This window comes from Dama dama, chromosome 9, assembly GCF_033118175.1.
Source record: "Dama dama isolate Ldn47 chromosome 9, ASM3311817v1, whole genome shotgun sequence".
NCBI lineage: Eukaryota > Metazoa > Chordata > Mammalia > Artiodactyla > Cervidae > Dama > Dama dama.
In genome coordinates this window covers 8,047,197-8,055,281 of record NC_083689.1, presented here as the reverse complement: position 1 = coordinate 8,055,281, position 8,085 = coordinate 8,047,197, and positions in this window count along the sequence as shown.

Here is an 8,085-nt window from a genome sequence, read left to right as displayed (position 1 = left end):
CACCAGTGCCCAAGGATTCTGGGAAGTGTAGTTCTTCCTAACTGTCTGCCGGGAGAGGCCGGGCTGAGTCTGTCCCATGCCCAGACGTATTCTGAGCTAGTGCTGGTGCTTCCTGGGCCGCTGGGTCGTGGGTTCCTGGTTCTTCCGAGAGGAAACCGTTTTGCCAGGATAGTATCCTGTAGCTCTGCATCTTTGTAAATGATAGTAAGGCAAGTAGACAACTGACAAGAGCAAACCTATTTTCTCTTAAGTCTTTCAACAAGTATATTGAGCACCTGTTGGAGATAAGCCCTATCTTGGTGAGCAAAACAGAGATCATTGCTCTGGAGAACTTTTTTCTGGGTCAGGGGTTGGGGAAGGAGGTGTTGGAGGAAGGAAACCCCCTCCAGGGCCCCAAAGAGGGCTCTTGTCTAACACTCGGAAATGATATGCCCAAGGAGACACACATGCTGACAAAGCAAGAGACTTTATTGGAAAAAGTACCCTGACCCCATCCTTCAGCCCCCCAGAGAGCAGTAGGGTAAGGGAACCCAGGAGAACTGATCTGCCACATGGCTCACAGTCTCAGGCATTATGGTGATGGGGGATTACTTTCCAGGTTATCTTTGGCCAATTATTCTGACTCAAGAGTCCTTCCTGGTGGTGCATACGTTGCTCAGCCAAGATGGATACCAGGGAAAAGGATTCTGGGAGATGATCGGACATGTGGTGTTTCCTTTTGACCTTTCCCAAACTCTTCTGGTTGGTGGTGGCTTATTAGTTCCTGTTCTTTACTAGGACCTCCTCCTGTCATGAAATAACTCATGCAAATGGTTACTATGGTGCCTGGCCAAGGTGGGCGATTTCAGTCAGTGTGCTTTCCCTAACAGAGAGATTGAGCAGACAAGAAGTCATGAACAAAATTATACAGCATTTTAGAAAATAAACATTATGGGGAAAAGCAAAAGAAAAGAAAGGTAGGAAGAATCTGAAACAGGTATGGAGGCAGGTTGCAGCAAGGAATAGGGTCACAAATACAACCATTTGTTAATACAGCAGGAAACAATCTTGATAAGGTAGAATAAGCATCCTTCCATAAGTTCTTTTTTAAATTTATTTTTTTATTGAAGGATAATTGCTTTACAAAACCTCATTGTTTTCTGTCAAACCTCAACATGAATCAGTCATAAGTATATGTATATCCCCTCCCTTTTGAACCTCCCTCCCATCTCCCTCCCCACCCCACCCCTTTAGGTTGATACAGAGCCCCTATTTGAGTTTCCTGAGCCATACAGCAAATTCTCGTTGGCTATCTATTTTACATATGGTAATGTAAGTTTCCATGTTACTCTTTCCATACCCTCTCTTCCCCTCTCACCATGTCCATAAGTCTATTCTCTGTGTTTGTTTCTCCACTGCTGCCCTGTAAGTAAATTCTTCAGAACGATTTTTCTAGATTCAATATATGTGCATTAGAATATGATATTTATCTTTCTCTTTCTGACTCACTTCACTCTGTATAATAGGTTCTAGGGTCATCCACCTCATCAGAACTGACTCAAATGCGTTCCTTTTTATGGCTGAGTAATATGCCATTGTGTATATGTACCACTACTTCTTTATCCATTCATCTGTTGATGGGCATCTAGGTTGCTTCCATGTTTGAGCTATTGTAAATAGTGCTGCAAGGAACAATGGGATACATGTGTCTTTTTCAACCCTGGTTTCCTCAGGGTATATGCCTAGGAGTGGGATTGCTGCATCATATGGTGGTTTTATTCTTAGTTTTAAAAAGAATCTCCATACCATCTTCCATAGTGGCTTCTGTAAGTTCCTGTTCAACTGTCTTGGCTATGCTCAACTCAGATGAATAATAGTCATCATGACAACTTATAAATAAAAATGCTGAGACTTTGATGGGATTCTTTGAATCCTTAAATCTACTTGGGAAAAAATATTATCTAACATTATTGATTGTAATAGCCAATTACCATGGTATAGCTCTTCTTTTACTTTGGTCTTATTTAGGTCTCCCTATATTTAGGTCTCCATGTATTTTCTCCACGGCAGTATTGCATATTTTTGTGAGTTTTATCTGAGGATGTTACATACTTTTTGACCCATTCATGGATGACAGCCTTGTCGTGGTGAAGGGGTTTGGATAACTCAGTGAAGCTATGAGCCATGCTGGGCAGGGCCACTCAAGACGGATGGGTCACAGTGGAAAGTTCTGACAAAACATGGTCCACTGGAGGAGGACATGACAACCCACTCCAGTACTCTTGCCAAGAGAACCCTATGAACAGTATGAAAAGGAAAAAAGATTTAACACAAGAAAATGGGCCCCACAGGTCAGAAGGTGTCCAGTATACTACTGGGAAAGAGCAGAGGGCAGTTACTAATAACTCCAGAAAGAATGAAGCAGCAGGGCCAGAGAGGAAACAAGACTCAGTTGTGGATGTGATGAAAGTAAAGTCCAATGCTGTAAAGAACAATATTGCATAGAAACCTGGATTGTTAGGTCCATGAATCAAGATAAATTGGACATAGTCAAGCAGGAGATGGCAAGAGTGAACACTGACATCTTAGGAATCACTGAACTGAAATGTACAGGAATGGGTGAATTTAATTCAGATGACCATTATATGTACTACTGTGGGCAAGAATCCTTCACAGGAAGTGGAGTAGCCCTCATATTCAACAAAAGAGTCCACAATGCAGTACTTGGGTGCAATCTCAAAAATGAGAGAATGATCTTGGTTCATTTCCAAGGCAAACCAATCAACATCAGAGTAATCCAAATCTATGTCCTGATCACTAATGCTAAAGAAGCTGAGGTTGAACGGTTCTATGAAGACCTATAAGACCTTCTAGAACTAACACCCAAAAAAGATGTCATTTTCTTCACAGAGGATTCGAATGCAAAAGTAGGAAGTCAAGAGATACCTGAAGTAACAGGAAAATTTGCCCTTAGAGTACAAAATGATACAGGGCAAAGGCTAACAGAGTTTGCCAAGAGAACATGCTGGTCATAGGAAACACTTTCTTCCAACAACACAAGAGATGATGCTACATATGGACCTAATCAGATGGTCAACACCAAAATCAGAATAATTATATTCTTTGCAGCCAAAAAGGAGCTCCTTATTTGAAAATTCAGACTTAAATGGAAGAAAGTAGAGAAAACCTCTAGGTCATTCAGATATGACCTAAATCAAGCCCCTTATGATTGTACAGTGGAGCTGATGAATAATTTCAAAGGATTAGATATGGTAGAGTGCCTGAAGAAATATGAACAGAGGTTTCTAACATTGTAAAGGAGACAGTGCCCAAAACCATCTCCAAGAAAAAGAAAGGCAAAGTGGTTGTTTGAGGAGTCTTTACAAATAGATGAGGAAAGAAGAGAAGCAAAAGGCAAGGAGGAAAGGTAATGCCAGAATTCCAGAGAATACCAAGGAGAGACATGAAGGCTTCTTAAATGAACAATGCAAAGAAATAAAGGAAAAAAATAGAATGGGAAAGACTAGAAATCTCAAGAAAATAGAAACAGTAAGGACAAAACAGAAGCAGAAGAGATTAATAAGAGGTGGCAAGAATACACAAAAGAACTATACAAGAAAGGTCTTCTTGACCTGGATAACCACGATGGTGTGTCACTCACTTAGAGCCAGATATCCTAGAGGGTGAAGTCAAGTGGGCCTTAGGAAGAATCACTACAAACAAAACTAGTGGAGGTGATGGAATTCCAGCTGAGCTAAAAGATGATGCTGTGAAATTGCTGCTGTCAATATTTGTCAGCAAATTTGGAAAACTCAGGAGTGGTTACAGGGCTGGAAAGGTCAGTTTCCATTCCAGTTTTCCAAAGAAGAACCTCTTGATGAAAGTGAAAGAGGAGAGTGAAAGAGCTGGCTTAAAACTCAACATTAAAAAAACTAAGATCTGTGAAAAATACCGTTGGCAGCTTGATAGGAATTGCGTTGAATCTATAGATTGCTTTGGGTAGTATAGCCATTTTGACAATATTGATTCTTCCAATCCATGAACACGGTATGTATCTCCATCTGTTTGTGTCCTCTTTGATTTCTTTCATCAGTGTTTTATAGTTTTCTATGTATAGGTCTTTTGTTTCTTTAGGTAGATATACTCCTAAGTATTTTATTCTTTTTGTTGCAATGGTGAATGGTATTGTTTCCTTAATTTCTCTTTCTGTTTTCTCATTGTTAGTGTATAGGAATGCAAGGGATTTCTAGAACAAATAATTTCACAATTTGTAGGGAAATACAAAAAACCTTGAATATCCAGAGTAATCTTGAGAAAGAAGAATGGAACTGGAGGAATCAACCTGCCTGACTTCAGACTCTACTACAAAGCCACAGTCATCAAGACAGTATGGTACTGGCACAAAGACAGAAATATAGATCAATGGAACAGAATAGAAAGCCCAGAGATAAATCCACGAACCTATGGACACCTTATCTTCGACAAACGAGGCAAGGATATACAATGGAAAAAAGACAACCTCTTTAACAAGTGGTGCTGGGAAAACTGGTCAACCACTTGTAAAAGAATGAAACTAGAACACTTTCTAACACCATACACAAAAATAAACTCAAAATGGATTAAAGATCTAAATGTAAGACCAGAAACTATAAAACTCCTAGAGGAGAACATAGGCAAAACACTCTCTGACATGAATCACAGCAGGATCCTCTATGACCCACCTCCAAGAATATTGGAAATAAAAGCAAAAATAAACGGGACCTAATGAAACTTAAAAGCTTTTGCACAACAAAGGAAACTATAAGCAAGGTGAAAAGACAGCCTTCAGAATGGGAGAAAATAATAGCAAAGAAAGCAACAGACAAAGGATTAATCTCAAAAATATACAAGCAACTCCTGAAGCTCAACTCCAGAAAAATAAATGACCCAATCAAAAAATGGGCCAAAGAACTAAACAGACATTTCTCCAAAGAAGACATACAGATGGCTAACAAACACATGAAAAGATGCTCAACATCACTCATTATCAGAGAAATGCAAATCAAAACCACAATGAGGTACCACTACACGCCAGTCAGGATGGCTGCTATCCAAAAGTCTACAAGCAATAAATGCTGGAGAGGGTGTGGAGAAAAGGGAACGCTCTTACACTGTTGGTGGGAATGCAAACTAGTACAGCCACTATGGAGAACAGTGTGGAGATTTCTAAAAAAACTGGAAATAGAACTGCCATATGACCCAGCAATCCCACTTCTGGGTATACACACCGAGGAAACCAGATCTGAAAGAGACACATGCACCCCAATGTTCATTGCAGCACTGTTTATAATAGCCAGGACATGGAAGCAACCTAGATGCCCATCAGCAGATGAATGGATAAGGAAGCTGTGGTACATATACACCATGGAATATTACTCAGCTGTTAAAAAGAATTCATTTGAATCAGTTCTGATGAGATGGATGGAACTGGAGCCCATTATACAGACTGAAGTAAGCCAGAAAGATAAAGAACATTACAGCATACTAACACATATATATATGGAATTTAGAAAGATGGTAATGATAACCCTATATGCAAAACAGAAAAAGAGACACAGATGTACAGAACAGACTTTTGGACTCTGTGGGAGAAGGCGAGGGTGGGATGTTTCGAGAGAACAGCATGTATATTATCTATAGTGAAACAGATCACCAGCCCAGGTGGGATGCATGAGACAAGTGCTCGGGCCTGGTGCACAGGGAAGACCCAGAGGAATCAGGTGGAGAGGGAGGTGGGAGGGGGGATTGGGATGGGGGATACATGTAACTCCATGACTGATTCATGTCAATGTATGACAAAACCCACTGCAACGTTGTGAAGTAATTAGCCTCCAGCTAATAAAAATAAATGAAAAAAAAAAAAAAAAAAAAAACTAAGATCATGGCATCTGTGGTGACCCAAGGATGAAAGAGCAGATAAAACCAGGGAGGGTCTTGAAATGCAGAAACAGAAAAACCAGACCCTTATCATCCTTCCTTCCCCCATGTTGTAACTGTTAACAGATTTCAGGTCCTCCTGAGCATTATAACCTGTCTCCCCTCTTACCCCATAGGGAGAAGGTATTTCCTTACTCTACCCTCAACCCAGTATACGTGCCTCATCCAATCAGCAAATAACCTGCAAGGCCCCATCCCCCTCCTTGTACCCTGAGTATAAAAGTGAACTAAGGAATCCTGTTCAAGGTCGGTTCTCCCTTGAGCTGGCCCACTGTTCTAAGAGCGTCTCCCACTCTAATAAACTTTGTTTCCTTCTCATTCTGTCTCGTGTCTGGAAATTCTTTTCTGACTCATGTCCAGACTACAACATTTTTGGTGGCCCATTTTTGGTGGCTGACATTTTGGGGGACCTTGGGGCCTCTTCCCCCACCTCCTCGCTTCTCCTTTCTCATAGGGACCCTCTGCAAGCAGACAAGTGCTGTGGAAGCAACTGAGGAACTCTGGCCAGGGTCACCCTCTGTGTGTTCCAAAGGCCCCACTGCTCACTGCACCCCAGTAGCTGCCGCCTGAACGGGTGGGGGTCTCTCCTGTGTCTTCTTTCCAACTGAGGACTAGGCCAACAAATATTGTGTGGGCACAGGTCAGGTACTTAAAAGCCATTAGGAAGCCTGACACATGAAGACTCCCGTGTGAGGATAAGGGGGACACGGAACGGATCAGGCCACAAGGGCATCTGCCTGCAGCAAGACAACTTCTGTGCACCACGTCAGGCACATAGTGGTTGAAGCAAAACAGAGGCCATTGTCCCCTGGCCACTGCCTCCCCGATAGGATTGTAAGGCAGACTCCTCAGCTTTCTTCCCTGTCACTTTCACTTCTTTCCCTTTCAGTCCAGATTGATTTACAGGAGCCTAAGTGTTGCCTCAGAGCCATCCCAAGAATGGCTTCCATGTTTCAGGGAATGGCCAAACAGTGAGTCACCCGGTTGCTCCCGGGAATCTCTATCTGTTTCTTCCCGGGCCACAGGTGCTGTCTTTCTCTGCCCAGGTCACATTGTACCATAGCCGCATGTTTCTCAGGGGTCACCTCTCACTGTCAGACGCGACTTGGGATGGTTGGCCATTTTTGTGCCATTAGTCACACAGAGAGATCACTGGGACAAAAAGGATGCCTTTCTGTCAGCCGGTGTCTCTCAGTGCCCACATTCTATGGCAGAGGCTAAGAGTGGATTCTGGTATGTCCTGGGAGCCTCTCTCAGACTCACCCCATGCTACCTTCTCAGAAACTGGAAAATTTTGATCCTGCAAATGGCCTGGCCCCATTACAAACTGGGGGGCCCCAAAAAAATGGCCTCTGAGTGGCCCACTATCTTTTGCCAAAAGCAGAGAAAGGACGCAGAATTTCCTTACATTCAGTCCTTCATGGTCCTCAGTCAGAATCCAGCTTTGAGGGACTCATGTCGCATGTGTCTTTCTGTTGCCTTCCTGTCACCTGTCCCCCTCTGTCTCTCTCCATCAGATTTCCTAGATGACCCCTACTTGACCTTGCATATCCACATGATCTCTAGGAAAGGATTCTGAGGTTCCCTTTGGTCCAGGTCTTTCTCCTATATTCAAAAGCCTGAAGGATAAAAAACTCTCCTGTATGTATGCTTACCTCTCAGGTGGGGAGGGAACCAAGTTTTCCCCACTCCTGACCATCCTAAAGAATTCCCTTCTAACTACACCTAAGAGTGGGGAAGGACCAAGCCTCCCCCCTGCAAATTCCCTTAATCCTTCAGATTCTTCTGATGGGACAAAGACCTCACTTTCCACCAGAGGGACAATCCAAGATTTTTATCAGCTGATCTGCCCCTGATATCAGAGTCAATTTGAGCACTATTTGGTCTATAATTTAGGTATAAAACTATGACCATAGAAAGGAAAGATGACTTTTTGACACAAGATGGCCATGATATTCTTTAGACTCTGGAGAAAACTGGTTAAAGTGAAATTTTTTTTCTTCAAAACTGCAAAACTGGTCCTTTTGCATATGCAGTTAAAAACAACTAACTTGTTAAAAGGCTTGTCTAGGGAAAAGCTTGAAGTTAACCCTTTCCATGTCCTTGAAATATACAGCCCATTTTACCTGA